The sequence below is a fragment of the Bos grunniens genome, chromosome X (assembly GCF_055505025.1).
Source record: "Bos grunniens cultivar Pamir isolate PY7600 chromosome X, Bosgru_T2T1.0, whole genome shotgun sequence".
NCBI classification, from domain to species: Eukaryota; Metazoa; Chordata; class Mammalia; order Artiodactyla; family Bovidae; genus Bos; species Bos grunniens.
The window spans coordinates 9368827-9386454 of NC_141194.1; the positions used below are offsets into that span (position 1 = coordinate 9368827).

The 17628-nt window shown below is 42.4% G+C and overlaps 1 non-coding gene across 1 annotated transcript; it reads right to left on the reverse strand.

Annotated features, from left to right (window-relative positions):
* Window positions 1-1673: 1673 nt before the first annotated feature.
* On the reverse strand, window positions 1674-1745 carry TRNAW-CCA (transfer RNA tryptophan (anticodon CCA)). Its single transcript has one exon. It is a non-coding gene; the product is annotated as a tRNA-Trp (tRNA).
* Window positions 1746-17628: the final 15883 nt, after the last annotated feature.

Below are 17628 nucleotides of genomic sequence, written 5' to 3' on the forward strand. Positions count from 1 at the left end.
GTTAGTTCCCTCAGATTGCCCTGGGGGCATTCAGGCCCGGTCCTTACTCGAAGCAATGCAGCCCTCGCCTCCCTGCCCAGCCCCCACTTGCTAGTGGTGGATGCAGGTGTCTGAGCTGCTTCTCCACTGGGAGTTACCATTGGGCACATAATCTGTGGGTTTTGATTATTTATTTATTTTTCCTCCCAGTTATGTTGCCCTCTGTGGTTCCAAGGCTCACTACAGACTAGCCAGTGAGAGTGTTTCCTGGTGTTTGGAAAGTTCTCTCTTTTTTAAGACTCCCTTCCCGGAATTGATCTCTGTCCCTGCCTCTTTTGTCTCTCTTTTTATCTTTTATATTTTTTTCCTACCTCCTTTTGAAGACAGTGGGCTGCTTTTCTAGGTGCCTGATGTCCTCTGCCGGCATTCAGAAGTTGTTTTGTGGAATTTACTCAGCGTTCAAATGTTCCTTGATGAATTTGTCGGGGAGAAAGTGGTCTCCCTGTCCTATTCCTTTGCCATCTTAGGACTGCCTCTTGACTCTGTTAAAATCGACAAAAAGTTTTCTGAACTTCAAAATTGGGCAGTTTTAGAATAACAGAACAAGACTATCTGGCTGCTGGTGGTGACACTGCAGAGACCAGTGGATGGGCAGATGAACTATTGTGGTGTGTAGGTTCATCTCACTTTGGGTTAAGATGGGGAACGTCTGCCTTTCGGTCTTCCATTAGTACCTACCCAGGGACTGTGTGCCTTGTTTTTCTAGAAACCTCTCAACCATGTAATAGGGAGATTATGGTTCTGACAGGGTTGTGTAAGCATCCTGAGATTTTATAGCCATTTTCAAGTCACTGTTTATATTTGCACCTGAATCCTTTCCAGTATTTTGTAATCCCCTGTAATCAAGCTACCCTTCTGCTTTAGGTAAATATGTAAGAATTCAAAGATTCTTTCCTCTAAATAAACTGTGTCTTATGGATGCTCTTCGATGTGATTCCTGCATTTCAGACTGTCAACCATTGAGTTCTGAATGATTTCACCTGTGTAAATGCACAGACACCCTTCTTGAGCTCTTTAGGCTATCATGGTTTAGATAATTCAATTAGCTTTCCTAAATCTTAGCAGTAGATGTATTTTTAAGAAGCAAATTAAAACTTGGCTACATTAATTGCTTTTTCCCCACAGTGTTCCTGCCTGATCTTTCTACCCCCTGTTGCCAAGCTGGTGTTTGCAAAGAAGCCAAGGTGATGTTAGGAGTCCTTGCTTATTAGTTCATGTCAAGTGACCAACGCAGGGAGCCCTGACGCAACAGTCTGCATGTGACACGAGGATGGGGCTACTGAACTGTTCCCCTAAAGACTACTTAACCAGGTGCTGCTGAAACAAGGTGTCCTGGGGATCTTGTTGAAATGTAAATGCTAATTCAGTCGATCTAGGGCAGGGCCTGGGATCCTGCATTTCTAGCAGGTTCCCAGAGGATGCCAGTGCTGCTGGTCCCCAACAGAACACACTTTGGACAATGAGGATTTAACCCTGTGTTTTTGTGGTTGGAAGTTTGAAAGTGAAAGTGAAGTCACTCAGTCATGTCCAACTCTTTGTGACCCCGTTGACTGTAGCCTACCAAGCTCCTCCATCCATGGGATTCTTCAGGCAAGAATACTGGAGTGGGTTGCCATTTCCTTCTCCAGGGGATCTTCCCAACCCAGGGATTGAACCTGGGTTTCCTGCATTGGAGGCAGATGCTTTAACCTCTGAGCCACCAGGGAAGCCCATAAAGTTTAGAAGCTGCTAAATTCAGTATCTGACTTAATCAGGGTGTAAGTCACTTAATATTCACTGCATCTTGCATGCATGCTCAGTCTCTTTAGTCATGCCTGACTCTTTTGCTACCCCATGGACTGTGGCTCACCATGCTCCTCTGTCCATGGGATTGTCCAGGCAAGAATACTGGAGTGGGTTGCCATGCCCTCCTCCAGGGAATCTTCCTGATCCAGTGATGAAACCCTTGTATCTTATGTCTCCTGCATTGGCAGGCGAGTTCTTTACTGCTAGTACCACCTGGGTGACAATTGCTGTTCCAGTTCTACTTTGAAGTATGGTATAAATCGTGGGTGAATTGCAAAAACAGTATGTTTAGCAAAGAAGCCAGTTACAAGAGAGTACATAGAGTCCAATTCTATTTACGTGAATTTCTAGAATAGTTGAAGTTCAGCCAGAGTGACAGATATTAGATCAGTGGTTTCCTGGGCCTCTGGTGATGAAGGTGTTGTCTGGATTTGTTAGGGGTGATAATAACCCTTGTATTATATTTTAGAGATGATACTGATATGTTTATAAATAAATGATACAGTTCCTGAGACTAGCTTCAAAATAATCCACTGGGGAAATGGATAAAGGTATAACTAAAACAAGAGTGGCCATGTGTTGATAATTGTTGAAGCTGGGTGTTGGGTACATGGCCTTCACTGTCAGTTCAGTTCAGTTCAATCACTCAGTCGTGTCTGACTCTTTGCAGCCCCATGGAATGTAGCACGCCAGGCTTCCCTGTCCATCACCAACTCCAGAGCTTACCAAACTCATGTCCATTGAGTTGGTGATGCCATCCAACCATCCAACCATCTCATCCTCTGTTGTCCCCTTCTCTTCCCACCTTCAGTCTTTCCCAGCATCAGGATCTTTTCCAGTGAATCAGTTCTTCACATCAGGTGGCCAAAGTATAGGAGTTTCAGCTTCAGCATCCAGTCCTTCTAATGAATATTCAGGACTGATTTCCTTTAGGATGGACTGGTTGGATCTCCTTGCATTCCAAGGGACTCTCAAGAGTCTTCTCCAACACCACAGTTCAAAAGCATCAATTCTTCGGTACTCAGCCTTCTTTATGGTCCAACTCTCACATCCATACATGACCACTGGAAAAACCATAGCTTTGACTAGACAGACCTTCATTGTACTATTATATATTTCTGTATATGTGACTATTTCCAGAACATAAACTTTTAAAAAAAAATTATTTTTCTTCAAAATTTTTTTGTCACAGTGAAAGCTTTTCCTTCATGTAGACGATATTATCACCAAAGATTACTTTCATTCAGTTACTCAACATATGTTCGTTGTGCCCTATACTGTGCTAGGTAATGGGGATACATCAGTGAATGGAGCTGAGAAAATCCCTGCCTTCACAGTGCTTGCATTCTGATGCAGAAGACAGGCAGTAACTGGTTAAGGTAATAAGTAAATAGACTGTACAGTGTGTAAGATATAAGTGCTGTGGGAAAACTAGTAGAGGGTAAGGGGAGCAGAAGTGGGGAAGAGTGTGAGGGACAGATGAGGGTTCACTGAGGAGTTGGGTGCTCAGGATAGGCCTTCCTGAGATGACGTTTGTATCAAGTCCTGAAGGAAGTGAGGGACAGAGGACACATATGTTGGGACCGAACATCCTAGGCAAAGAACACCTCGTAAGAAACCTCAACAAGAGCAGCCTGAGGCTCAAGCCAAAAGGAAGAGAACCTTGTGACTGAGTGGTCTGTGGGGAAGAGGGAAGAAGGAAATAAGAGAGGAAATCGGTCAGTGAGGGTCCAGACCAGTCACTGTAATGACTAACTTGCTCTCAGATGGAGGTCACCTGCGGGTTTTGAGCAGGGCATGGTTCAATCTGACTCTTGTGTTGAGAAGAGACTCTCAGGGCAAGGGCAGAAGTAAGGGGTGGGGGGCAGGCAGGCAGGTGACTCCAGTAGCCTGGACTGTCTCCAGTACCTTCTCTCACGTGCTGTGTGTCACTGGCTCCATATCCTATTATTCACAGCCAAGGATACTCTCCTGTTTTCCAGTCTCTCCCCCTCTCTCCAATATCCTTCCATTGGAAACACACCCCAAAGCCTGGCCACCCAAGTGTGGTCCCTGGATCAGCAGCATCAACCTCACCTGGAGGAGGAGCCTCAGACATGGCCCTGTCACTAATCTGGGTGAGAGACTGTGGGGGTGTTGGACACAATGGCAGCTCTGGAGATAGGGAGAAGTCAGATTCTAGAAGTCATTTGAAAGTAGCGCTAACAGGGTTTCCTGACCAGTTGTGTGTGGACTGTGAGAGTACCAGTGAGCAAAGGATATCCCAAGGTTAGAGTCTGAGTGAAGGGAAAAAAATGGATGAGATGAGAAGACTGCTTTGGTTGTCTGAGTAAGGGTTTAGAGGTAGTTTGACAAACTCCACTCTGCAGTGAACATAACATCTACCTGCCCTAAAGACAGACTTATGTTTGTGCAACAGCTTCATACAGATGACAAAATGGCTTTTCCATTGTACTGAGGAATGCAGGAAGTCTGAACTATAAATTTGTAGGACATGTCTGTGATGTAGCAGCTAACGGCATCATGCTCTACATTTCTCTCTGTGGCACTCTAATTGTTCATGCCAAAAATGCACCTGGGTGATAGAGAGTGTATTTGTTTCCTTTCAGGCTGTGGCTGGTGACTGTAGCAAGAGGCATGTTGCAGAATAATTTGTTAGTGCAGAAGAAAATGGCTGAAGAGTTTATTGTGGATTAAAACCTGATATCAATCCTAATCTTATTTTCACTTGCTCTGACTCAGAAGTGATGTTGACTTTCTTTGCAGCTGACACTTTGTGCTATCATCCTTCACTTTTATTTCTTTATTTTTGCTTTTGATTGTCACCCCTTGACATATTTCTCTCTCTTCTCATGGAATCTAAGGTTTAAGGCTGAAATGATAGATAATATGTTAATGATTATTTTATTGTTGTCACTGAGTTACTTGATAATACTTTTATTTTTAGGAGGAGTTTTGAACATGAGTACACATGCACTTAGATGGACTACTATGTGAAAGAATGTTTATGGGTCATTTTGTACTAAAAATAGAGAACACAATTCCAAATATTCCTTCCTTTCCATCTCTCTGTTATTTGCTACCAGTATAGCATCATCCTTCCCTGAATCATTTTCAGCTGTTACCATAACCTCACAATAATACAAAAGTATTGGGTATTAAAGAATTATCCAAATGCTTGGTCTTTGGAAAAATACTCTGTTAGTGACTCAGGGGTCCAAACCACTGAACAATAGTCTTCAGGTCTGACGGGTGCCAAGTTCCTTGTTTATCTTTTGTTTTTTTATCCAATCATAAGCAATCCAATATAAAAGATATGATAACTTAACAACTTATTAAATTTCCTTTCAGTGAGATTTGTTATTTAACTCTCACCCCAGAAAATAGAATTGGTAGGAATTTACTTTGTGTCCACTTGTACTTGACATGGGAGATCATCTTGTTAAATGGAATTGAAATGGAAATGGTAGTGGCCTCTTCTCTATCACACCCATTATGGGGCAGAATTCCCTGAAGGAGAATGAGTGGCTGACAAAAAGGTAAAAGTAAGGGTCAGGAGATTGGAGGTTATTGCAAGAATCCAGGTGAGTGAATAGGGAGGCTGGAGCCATTGGCCTGGTTGTGGAGCTTACAGAAGATAGGTGGATTCTGGACATGATTTTAATATGGGGCCAACAGGATTTGCTGATAGGATAAATATCATAACTCTGAGGTTTGGGGCCTAAATAACTGGAAGAATGTAGTTTATAAGCAGGGCACTCTTGGAGGCCTATGGAAAGGAAACCAAGGAAGGCAGGATTTGGAAGGCATTGTGCAGGAGATAGCTGCCATTTTTCATTTTGTTTATAGTCTTTGAGTGTGATTACTAGTCTAATGTACCACTGGACATCTTCCAAATCTCTCTAGTAAATGAAAAAGGCTGCAGAGATGATTGGTATGTGTTTTATATGTCAGTCCTGAACACAGACATCAACCCCAAAATGGAATATATTGCCGTTGTTTTCTAAAGTGTAATATTTTCAATTTTAATATTTATTCTAATATAACGCTTTTATTGAAGAAAAGTTGAATGAAACTTTGGTTGAAGAGCAAATTAAAACCACATTTATATATATAGTCTAAATTCCTTGAGCCAGACATCCATTAAGTGAAACATTAGGCTATTGCAGGAATGGTGTCATTTATTTTGAAGTGGTCATACTTATCCCCTCTGTCTTTCTCTTTCAAATGAGTAGGTATAAATTGTTATCATCTGGTTTAAACCGTTGTCATTTTTTGCTTATTACAATATCTATTTCGATGAAAACCAGACAGGACTCTTCATCATGAAAGGTAGACTTCATAAAATGCTGTCTTATTCACTTAACTCACATCATTAAGAAGAGACTTTGCCACTAAGCTTGAGGCTAAGGAGGGTGTATGTCTCTTTCATCAAATCCCGTTGATCCTTGACCTTTTCAGATGAAGGATAAGGGACAGTCTTAAAATATTGGCTATAAGGAAGGCAAGAGTTGAATTTGGGTTTTAAATTCAGCGTTCGATTTTGCCCTGCCAACATCAAGTCAAGTGGTTTCACACAATTAGCTGAAACCAATATTGAGCTTCCTGTCTTGGTCCTCACTTTTACCCTTCTCAGGAAGCAAGTTGGAATTGACTCTGCATCAGCCTTGACCTCCAACACTCCTGGGAGGTCAATACTCATCAGCACCTTTTAGGAATATCAACAGTGACCATACTAAGACAGAATTGTTATTGATCCTTTGATTGTTGTTCTCCCTTTAATGTTAGGACTCTGAAGTCTTGACCTTGTCCTCACAGCTTCTGAACTTTTATATTATGGTTATGTTTAAAGATACACAGTATTATTGACATGTACAGAGTAAGTCTATTTTCGGTGATAATGGAAGTAGCTTCTCAAGTAACAAGACAGTGTTTTCTCCTCCTACTTTCCGTGGCACACTAAGCTAATCTATCCAAAATAGTATTCCTCCCCTTTCCCTTGCCCCCAAGAACTCAATTTTACTTAGATGGCAATATGTACTATACAAGATGAGTCTCAGAAAGTGGTCTAAACTGGTGGTCTAAATAAATGCATGGTAATCCCCTTTCCTTTGGACAAGTACTCCCTTTCTCAGCCCCTCTTATTAACTAGGTGGCCATGTGACTTTTGACCAATGAGGCATACGAGTAAGACTACTAAGGGATATCCAGGAGAGATTTTACTGCCTGGCAAAAGAGGGAGCTTGGAAAAACACTTCCTATACACTGCACTTTCCCCCTTCTTACTGCCTTGAATGTGGTTATAAGATGTAATGCCTGGATTTGTAGTGTCCATCTTGTAACCACGAGGTTACAAAATAAGGCAAAAATGCTGACAGTGACAAAGTGGAAAGATAGAAATGATCCTGGGACCTTGGTGATTTTGTTGATCTAAGGCAACAAGCTAGGAACTCCCTACCTTCTTTTATTGAGGTCTTTCTACTACTACTTTCTACTATCTACTACTACTACTATCTACTACTATAGTAGAAAGGTCTATCTGCTTTCACATGGTTAATAATTCTGTTCCACAGTAAGAAGCCTTCCTTATTGATTCAGCTTTTGTCATATTCTTCAGACAAATCATCCATATACTCTACTTTGAGCTGGTTTTAAACCCCCTACAGTGAAAGCAGTATAGAGGCCAAGGTTAACAGAATCATTCAAGTACTCTAGGAGACCCTGGAGTAATTACAGAAGCTTTGTGGTGCAGAATGCCAAACTGTGACACCATGCTGGGGCAAAGGGCTTCTTCATCCTTCTGAATGGACCCCAACTGCGTGCTGACACCTTAGAGAGCAGCCAGAGAGAGACTCTTTGGCATAATTTTGGTGGGACCTGATAGGTACTGGCATCAGGGAGGCTTCTCCTAGAGACTCAGTGGGTAGGGTACAGAGACCAGGTTAGCAAGAGTGTGGAGCACAGGGTAGACAGACGGGATGGACTGTAGCTGGTAGCCATTTTGGGGCTACGTGGGAACTGAGAGCTACAGTGATGATAATAGCAGGAGAGAGAGTTGGGGACTTCAGTGCAGCTGCTTCACAAATGAGTGCTATTGAGCATGAAGAAGGTGAGCAGTGCAGAGAAGAGGGGAAGGCTTTCCCAGGCCATGTCAGTTGCAAAGGTGGGCTCCTCCTCAGAAACCACTGAAGAAAGGAAAATCATGGCCCTTGGTCTTCTCAGTAGAAGCTAACACTTGGGGGAAAGTGAGTTTCTCTAAACCACTCCCAGCTTCTTGTCTTATTTTTTGCCTCTTAGTTTGAAAGTTTTAGTGTAACCATGTTGGCCTTACATCTTTATATTTAGCTCAGCCTTAGATGGCTCAGAAGGTAAAGAGTCTTCTTGCAATGCAGGAAACATGAGTTCAATCCCTGAGTTGGGAAGATCCCCTGGAATAGGAAATGGAAACCCACCCAGTATTCTTGCCTGGAAAACTCCATGGACAGAGGAGCCTGGCGGGCTACAGTCCATGGAGTCACAAAGAGTCGGACATGACTGAGCATGCAAGCAAGCAGCCTTAGAAGGTTACCTTGGAAATGAAAACACATGGTTAACACAGGACAAATTGTTTTCTCTTCTCGAGACCAAAAAGATCACTTACCAGAAAGATGTTTTCCTCCTGGTACACGTCTAAATGATTGACACAGTGAACAGACAGTTTGAGTTTACTACTGCTCTGGTAGGTTAGATAGCAAATGACTTGCTAGGATAATAACACACACAAAAAATACAAAGACTCAGATTTCTCCAAGGACAAAAATGCCACTTGACAGTTGAGTCCACTGGCCTGACAAGCTAGTGAACTTATCTTGATCTATGGAGTAAAAAATTCTATGTGTACATGATGACAAAACAAGATTTGGGACCCTGCCTGCAAATTTCTTTTGGTCAAATAGACAATTTAAAAATACTCCATCAATCCTTGCAATATTTCTAGATGTGGAAGCACTTTGTTTCTCAATCACGGTTGTAGGACATGACTCCAAGTTGCTTGTTTTCTGAAATTTATGGCAGAATAAATGAGATTACACAAAAGAGGCTTCTTCTAGACAGTGGCAAATGGGGAAGGGAATTTATGGATCACCAACTCTGTGATGCTGTGGCTTTGTAACATATTATTTCCTTTAAGTCTGAGGCCATTACCTTTACCTCGTTTTAGAGCTAAAGAAATTAATGCTTAGGAGATTAAGAAACTCACCTGTAAAGGGGGCCTGTAGCTTTTAAGTGGGCAAGTTGAGATTAATACCCATATCTGCCTCTAATGCCAGTGGTCCTTGTAGTTCTATACTTTTGTCTAGCCTCTGCTTTATAGTTTTACTAGGCCTACGTATTTCAGAGAGAGCTGGGCATATGCAAATTCCTGAGCCCTGGCCCCAGGTATCCTAATTCTGTCGCCCTTTTGGAAGTGTAGGCAGAAATTCCAATTTTCTTGGGCATCCTCTCCCACTGTGATGCTGACTGTCTGAAGCCAGTACTTGGCGGAGTGCTAGTCTGGATCTGAGGTTCTCCATGCTGGCTGCACATTGAGTCACCTCAAGTGCCAATATTTGGTGCCTCACCTCAGATTCTCTGGAGTGGAGCCCAGGCATCAGTATGTTAAAGTCAAGTCCTGCCCCTCTGGGTCATGATCATTTTGATGGGTTTGAGGGTTGTGAATCTCTGGTCTAGATGTTTTTGATCTCAGTTTCGGTAGGGAGTAACTACATGATCACTAACAGTCCTTGCTCCTTCATAAGGCATGGGACTGGGATAGTTAATTTTATGTGTCAGTTTGACTAGGCCAAGGGATAGCTGATAAGACATTATTTCAGATGGTGCCTGTGAGGGTGTTTCTGGAAGAGATTAGCCTTTGAATCAGTAGATTGGGTAAATAAAGTGCGCCCTCAGCACTGTGAGTGGGCATCATCCAATCTATCAAGGGCCCAAATAGAACAAAAGGCAGAAGAAGGGTGAATTCTTGGCCTCCATAACCTCATGAAACAATTCCTATAATACATTTTCTATTATCTCTGCATATCCTGTTGGTTGTGTTTCTCTGGAGAACCCTGACCAATAGTGAACTTGACCTTCAAGATCTCTTTGAGTTACCTGAGTCTTAGAGGAAAACTAGTTGATATTGGATGGTTCATGGTTCAGTAAATATTCGAATACATTGTTGCTTTCTGGAATTAAACATTTTGATGTCATTTTTCCTTTGGCATTTTGATGTCATTTTTCCTTTGGCAAATAAGGAAAAACTCAGTATTTGCAGGTTTCTAACTGATTGTGTTTCAGCATCTCCTGTAGAAGAAAGATCAAGAATTTCCCCAAAGCTGTGAAATAGGATAAAGACAGCAGCTGAAGATGGTAGATTGAGTGAGTGAGCAGAGGGGTGGTGAGACCTGAATTCAAGTTTCCTGTTTCACTGGGATTCCCAGCAAACACTGGAGAAAACAGATGTGGAGGAAAGAAAGTGGAGGGATTTGTAGATTTGATAACTATAATCATTTTAACTACTGTAGGCACTAAAACCTGCCAACATATCCCAGAATTCTAGTTCTGCTAGGATTCTGTGACTTGAAGAACGTGGGTCTACGACTCTGTCTTCTGTAAATATTTCCTGGATGAATCAATTCCTCTAGATTTAGAGAAGGTTCATAAATGCAGGAAGTGAATTTGTCCTTTTTGTTTAAAAGATCAATAAATCTAACTTGGTGAACTGATGGTGTGTTACATCTGAGCAGCACATTACACGGTGTCCTTCAATTATGATATCATTTGAATAATAACTAGGTAAGAATTGGACTGCAGGGGAAAGTGTCTGGGTGCTCTGAGTTAGTGGGATACGGCCTAGCCAGGTGTTCAAACTTAAATGCCTCCAGAGGGCCAAACAGGCAAACGAGACGGAGTACTGAACAGATAGAAAGCAAAAAGGAATGGTGGGAACAATGAAAGATTTGAGCATACAGGTCCTATCTGAAAGCATTCAGACAATACATTTCTTAAAAAAAAAATTGTGTGGGTAAAATAAAATACATCCCAGGGCCACCACTTTGTAACCCCCGATTCAACAAAACCATTTAGTATCCTGTTGCAGGCTTATGTTATATACAGCTTTAAAGCACAATCCTTTGATTATTGGAAAATTCTTTACAACTTTAAACAGTCAGGTTCTTGCCATCTCTCTTTTCTCCCTGATAAAGAAAACAAAACTCAAAATGTGCAAACAACCCTGCCTGTTCTTTAAACTGTAGCTAACCACGTGGGAAAGTTATTTCTATGGATATTATTATTCTCTGTGCATTGTGCTGAATGGAGGAGAAAAATTAACCTTTTTTTATGTATACATTAAATAACATGGTGAAGACAAAACATATGCTGCCTTTGTCACTTAGATATTTTCACACTGATTTGTGAATAGTGTTCAGAAATTTAATGTTATTTCTTGATATGGATATCTTCCAAAGTTAAGCATAAATCTTCATGGGATATGGTGATACACACACACACACACACACACACAAATAGCCTTCTAGCAATGTAAAACTAATAGCTTTCAGGATGTGCTTGTGTTTACTGCAGTTGACTTTTATTTCCTATTCCTTGGTGCTGTGTGCTGACCTTAAAAATGTTATTAGATGTTGACCTGTAAATATAAAGAACAATTGTCAATAAGTGGAATTGTATTTCTGAACACAGAGGTCAGAGTCTCTTCTAAGCTACATGAGGTTGCTTTGTGAGCTCATGGTATCAAAAAGTAATAAAACAGCTTTTTTGAGAAACATTTTCAATTAGAGTGGTTAACCAAATTTTCTAATAATAGAAATTGCGTAGCATATGCTGCAGAATGGAACTCAGCAAAATAGTCTTGTCCCTCATTTGTAGGGGTAGAAAGGCTGCACTACATTTTTATGGCAGAAAAGGAAGTAAGTCTATTTCAATCTAACAAGCCTTGAAGCTGGGTCCTAGGGGCATATGAACTAGCTGTAGTCTCTGCCCTTATATGGAGAAGAATATGGTACAGAGCTGTGTTGTCCGGTATGGTAGCCTCTAGTCACATATGGCTGTTTAAATGAATTAACCTAAAATCCAGTTCCTTAGTCACCCCGGTCACATTACAAGTGCTCAATACTGTGTGTGGTTAATGGTTACCATATTGGATGGTGGAGATATGCAACATGTCTATCACCATAGAAAGTTCCATCACACAGTGCTGGTATAGAAATGATGAACTCACCTCTGGACTCATTGACTGCATTTGAAACCAAGAAGAGTTCTTGAGATCACTGTGCCTCAGCTTCCCCCATTGTTAAATGGGTGATAATTATAGAGAGGGCTGCTGTGAGGATTTGGAGAAGGCAATGGCACCCCACTCCAGTACTCTTGCCTGGAAAATCCCATGGACAGAGGAGCCTGGTAGGCTGCAGTCCATGGGGTCGCTGAGGGTCGGACATGACTGAGCGACTTCACTTTTACTTTTGACTTTCATGCATTGGAGAAGGAAATGGCAACCCACTCCAGTGTTCTTGCCTGGAGAATCCCAGGGACGGGGGAATTTGGTGGGCTGCCGTCTATGGGGTCGCACAGAGTCAGAGACGACTGAAGCGACTTAGCAGCAGCAGCAGCAGCTGTGAGGATTAAATGAGTTTCATATAAAAAACTTTTATAAGTACCTGGCCTATTGAAAGTGTATATTAGATACAGTGAGGGAATTCCTCAACACAGTAGAGGTTCAACAGAACATTCTGAACATTCTGAACACTCAGAAGAGGCAGCATATTAATTCTGCCACAGAGAGACTGAAGAAGCTTCATGGATCTGGTGACATTTAAGTTGGACCTAAAATGATGAACTTTAACAAATAAGGGAAGTGGATGGGAAAGAAGGACAAGTAGCCTGTGCAAACGCATGGAGGCATGAAATTATGTGGCATATCTGGGTAATAGCAAAATCGCCCTGTTTTTCTGTACAGAAGCTTAAAGGCAGAAGGTGAGGCTAGGAAGGCAGGTGAGGAAAGACTGCAGTGCCCTGGGCCTGGCACTCCAAGGAGGCCAGATTGTATTTTATTTAAAAAGTAAGGAGTCAGCAAGCAGTTTTGACATGACCCTCTATAAGGTTTGGAACAATAACTATGGAGGTAGTGTGGAAGATGGATTAAAGTCGAGGGGTCCGGCAATCAGGAGGGAAAGTGGGGATGAGATCTTGAACTAAGTCTGTGACCTTGAATTAAGACTGAGAAAGTATGGAGCTGGGAGAGAGAAGAGTGTTGACATATATTGGGGGTGAGTCACACGTGGAGAGGTGGAAAGAGGGGATTCAAAGACAACTCTCTGAGCTTCTGACTTGGGTGAAGATGCTCTTTCTAAAACAGGGATTTCAGGACAAAGGCCAGGCATGTGTCTCCTGTGAAGCCTTCCTTGACCTCTCCAGACAGTGCTGACAGCTCCTGTTTTGTGTTTTACCTTCTAGCTCTAGATGGCAGCAGCGGCCTTGTACTATTCTGATTCTTCCTGCCATAGGCTGTGAGCTTTCTGAGGACAGAGCTAGGCAGCGTCTACACTGTTCTCTGCCTTCTTGTGGAACCTCCCAAGGCCTTTTCCTTGCCAGCAGACACCCCCGCCCACTAAAATGCCAGAACCTATGTTCCCTGCCTCCCTTGCCACTAAGGCTTAGACATGGATATGTGATTCAGTTCTGGCTAAAGTGACCTCAGGAAACTATTGGGCCTGGGGCTAGACAGAAACTTTCTTCCTTGACAGAGGAGCATATGGAAATGGGAAGCTTCTCTCTCCTTCCTGCTTTGAGACATAGTTCCATAGAAATATAATAGTTAGAGTTGTGGCCGCCCTTTTTGTCACAGTGGGGCAAGTGTGAATAGATCATAAAAGCTGACACTGAATCCTGATGTTGTTGAGGCTCTGGACCAAACATGGACTGCCCTTCTCCTCAGACGTCCCCTGACTCTGTACATCCTCTTACTCTTGTCCACTGAGAGGCAAACCTGTCCCCCAGTTGGGAACCACTGCTCTAGGTAGATGCTGTGATTATATGTCAAATTCTAAAGGGCAAATAATAGGAACTACGCAAATGTCTGTTGTGAATACATAAGAATCCATCAGACAGGATTGCGCGGTGGGGAGGACAGGGGCCATGGAGCGCAGGAGGCTGCCCACAGGGGTCGAGGAGCTGGGTGACATAGGTGCTGCGCAGGTGTGACTGGTCTGGCTGGGATGTTTCAGAAAACTCTTAGGAACTCAGGGCCAACAGTGAGCACCAAGAAACCATGCTTGGCAGTTACCATTGGCGGGTCCAGTGGCAGTTCTTGCCTACTTGAAGAGTTGAATTTGAGGATAAGTGACTGAGGAAAACGCTGCCCAAATCAGAATTCCACTACAAAAACTAGTTTATGCTTCTACTTCAAGACTGTTGATTGAAGCTGCCTCATAATATCCCATTCTCTAGGTTTTAAAGCTAAACAGTGTAGAGTATCTTTAGAAAAAGCCCTCCGTTCCTCCTCCTTGCTCCTCTTCAGAGTCTCAGTTTATGCATGGTACAGAGCTCAGCATCTGTGACAGTGCTGTTATCTGCTGGGTAACTATTAATATTAAACTGGTCTGGAATTAGTACTGAATTACTGGAGGACAATATGGCCATGAAGAATAAGGAAATGGATATTTATTGGTGAGTAAATCTCTTTTTAGCCCTATAATTCCTGAATTAAAAACAACACAGCTGGCATCCTTTTATGAAGCGTTACACAAACACACCAAACTCTCCTCCCTTCCACCATCTAAATTCCTTATATAATTTCCACACCCTGCTCATTTTGTTTCTAATAAAAATAGAAAAATTTTCTTCCGGACCATTGAGATTCTACATTGCTAAGACCAGGGGAAAAATAAGGCAGGGAAAAAAAGCCAAGTGTGTTTTCAGCTTCTGCAGTAACTGCAGGTTTTAATCAACATTGATGATTAACACTAACTTATTTATTTAAATGCCAGCTTTGTTATGACAAGGAAACTCCAGTCAGCTACACAGTGGCCCTGTTAACCAAATGCAGTGACCTTGTCTTCTTGCCTGCAGGTTGGCTCCAACAACCTCCATTCTTCCTTCCCCATCTCCACTCTCTGCAGTCCCCATACAATTAGTCACAATATCTCTATACAGTAATTAGTCCTGTTAAGATGAGTTTTGATTTAAAATAATGATTTAGGCAGCAAAGGAAAATGTCTCTTTTGATAACACTGATACATGCTAAGCTTTAGCTTCCCCTCAGGATGAATTTCTTCAGTTCCTAAGAAGGATGTAGGAAGAAAACAAAATAGCATTTAATGAAAACCTACTCTGTGCTTGGATTTTTCTCTCCTTTACTTCTCACAGCAACCCTGGGACACAGTTATCAGTGTTATTTGACCGACAAAGTAAAACTCAAAGAGTTAATGAAATTTGCACAAGGCTACAGGCACACACGGAGAAGGCAATGGCACCCCACCCCAGTACTCTTGCCTGGAAAATTCCATGGACGGAGGAGCCTGGTAGGCTGCAGTCCATGGGATCGCAAAGAGTTGGACACGACTGAGCGACTTCACTTTCACTTTCACACATTGCAGAAGGAAATGGCAACCCACTTCAGTGTTCTTGCCTGGAGAATCCCAGGGACAGCAGAGCCTGGTGCGCTGCTGTCTGTGGGGTCGCACAGAGTCGGACACGACTGAAGTGACTTAGCAGCAGCAACAGCACAGACACACAGATGGAAAGAAGAGAAAGCCAATGATTTCTTGGGAAATTTTAGTGGAAAAGCCTAGAAATGGAATATACCATTCTATTTTCATTTCTTTGATGAGAATTAATCTCATGGTCCAAACTTAAATGCAGGGGAGGCTTAGAAACAGTTTTCCAGAATGCCCAGGAAAATGCAATATTGGTGTGCATTTTGTCCCCGTCTCTGTGAGCACCTGTACTCCAGTGATGTGTCCCCATAAGAAGAGAAGAACTCATGTACACAGAGGCCATGTGAGGATAGAGGTAGAGATTGGAGTGATACAACCACAAGCTAAGGGATGACTAGAGCCACCAGAAGCTAGAAGAAGCAAGGATTCTTCTAGAATCCTTGTGCCTCTGAAGAGCGCACTGTCCTACAGACACCTCGATTTCAGACTTCTGGCTTCCAAAACTGTGAGAGACTAAATTTCTATTGTTTTTAGGCCATGAAGTTTCTATATAGGTAATTTATTATGACAACCACAGGAAACTAATACATGAAGATGTGGAGAGTCTGTTCTGTGTCTTCCTGAGGAGTTTGGACATCATCCTGGGAGCAGGGAATGGGTGCAGGAGACATTATTGATAATCTTCAAGATGGAGCTCTACTAACACAATATTGTAAATCAACTGTGCATCGATAAAGAGAGAAAAGGCAACGCTCATGGCTTGGAAAGGTATCAGACAGTTACTGTAAGCCTGCTTGTCCTTGGGAGAGGGGGTGATGAAGACCTGTGGGTGAGCCTGAGGTGCAGTGGAGCTGGAGCTGTGCATCTGCCTCTAGAGACACTCGCTGTGCCTCGGCTCTGAGGTCCCATAATCTCTTCTCAAACAGTGACTTAACCTACCACCCTCTTAGGGGATGTCTAAGAGGCTGCCTTTATGTAGCTCCAGAATAGCCAGTTCATTACTAGAGGAAGGGGAATTCATCCTTTTCAGCGAGTCCCTTCTGTAAAGGGCAGAAAGTTTGTAACCCTCTGGCCACACATTGCCTCCTCTGGAATACTGACCTCAGCCCCCAAATTCCCTTGAGGGTCATTTCATTATTTAATTACTGTATAACCAACCATCCCAAAATACAGGGGCTTAAAATAACAGTCCTTTTATTCTCTCTTATAGTTCCGTTGGTTGACTGGGCTCAGCTGTGCAGCTTTTCTGCTGGCCTTTCTTGGGGTTTCTCACAGTTGTGGTCAGGTAACGCTGGGTCTAGAGTCATCTAGAGGCTCACCTGGGACTCTGGGGTGGCCAGGCTTCTCTCCCTCCCCACGTTGTCGCAGTAGCTCTCCCCTCCACTTGGCTTCTCCACGTGTTCTCTCCAGAAAGAGAATGGGACTTCTTGCAGGGTGACTTGGAGGTCCTAAATGTGAGAGTTCTAAGAGAGAGAAAACAGAAACTGTGAGTACTCTTAAAAGGGAAGTCTGAAATTAGAATGGCTTGACTTCTGCTGCATTCTTAGTTAAAGCAGTCACAGTACACCAGATTCAACGGAAAATGAGAAATGGAGAAATAACCCCCATTTCTTGATGAGAGAAGACCAAGAATTGGTAGCCATATTTAATCTGTCTCAAGGCGATTTTTTTAAAAAGTTGCACTTTTGTCATTTTCCTTAAGCAGAACAATTGGGAGAAGAAGAGGCACAGGGTAAGTATTCAGTGAATATTTGATTAATAGATTTATGACTACATGAATGCACACATGCAAACAGTCACCTGTGTTTCAGAATTCCCAAGTCACTTTAAAAGGATTTGATCATAACAAGGACATTGTAATGAAATTGGCCAGAAATATTGTTTAGGTATTACATTAGAAAAAAGAGAAAAGCTTCTTTTCCTGGTGTGTGTGTGTGCGTGCACGTGCGCATGTGTGCTCAGTTGCTCAGTTGTGTCTGACTCTTTTCAACCCCATGGATCTTGTCCTGTTAAGAGTATGATAATCAGCATGAAGTAGTGTCATTAATTAAATCATGGTATTAATTGTAAGGTGGCTGTATATACCACAATCCTGAGCCCAGGGAAAACACTGTGT